A 970-nucleotide genomic window follows, 5' to 3' on the forward strand; every position below is an offset into this window, starting at 1 on the left:
AGGACAAGGCTCCTGGGTGGGAGGCATTTCTAGGAGAGCCTGAAGCCAGATCTCAGCGGGGTTGGGAGGTGAGGCGGTGGGAACAGAAACAGAATAGCAGGCACCTGAGATGCCTTGATCAGGAAAGTGAGGCTCAGGAGGGAGGGTTTGCTTTTGAAGGGAGAACGTTGGTGGTAAGTTGTCAGGAGCAGGCATAGCCATTGGAAGGAGGATGGTGCTGGGTATTGGTGCTGGTTTCCATAGCCTGTCCTCAGACTTTGGAGCAGAGTGGGTTGGGGTGGGGAGGACTCTGCTCGAGGCTCCTCTGGGACTGAGTTCCAGGAAGAGGGAGCTGGCAGCAGAGCTAGGCAAGGACTGGGCCCTCAGTCTCCACAGTACCTCTCTGCCCACCTGGGCCCCAGATCAAACCCTTTGCTCACTGGCCTACTTCAGGAACTCCCCAACCTGGCCCGCAGAGGCCCAGGCTTGGTTATTTCTACCTGGAGGTTATGCTGGCCTGGGGCGTTAGGGACCTGGGGACTCAGAATTGCCTCTGAAGAGACAGTGCTCACCTGTGAAATTAATGGGTGAAACACAAACACACACACAGGGTTGGCCTGTGTTTTTTTAAAAATATATATTTTATTGATTTTTACAGAGAGGAAGGGGGAGAGATAGTCAGAAACATCAATGAGAGAGAGTCATCGATCAGCTGCCTCTTGCACACCCCCTACTGGGGATATGCCCGCAACCAAGGTACACGCCCCTGACCGAATCGAACCCGGGACCTTTCAGTCCCAAAGCCAACGCTCTATCCATTGAGCCAAACCGGTTTAGGCTAGCCTGTGTTTTTAATAAATTAATTTCACAAGTGAGCACTTAAGTCTGTCTCTTCAGAGGCAATGTGTTTCCAGGATGGATGGGGAGAGAGGCAAGGGAAGACAGAGTCCTGGACTGAATGCCAAAAGACCAGAGGCTGCCTTTTCCTGCC

This window comes from Pipistrellus kuhlii, unplaced genomic scaffold (assembly GCF_014108245.1).
Source record: "Pipistrellus kuhlii isolate mPipKuh1 unplaced genomic scaffold, mPipKuh1.p scaffold_m20_p_17, whole genome shotgun sequence".
In the NCBI taxonomy this organism is placed as follows: Eukaryota; Metazoa; Chordata; class Mammalia; order Chiroptera; family Vespertilionidae; genus Pipistrellus; species Pipistrellus kuhlii.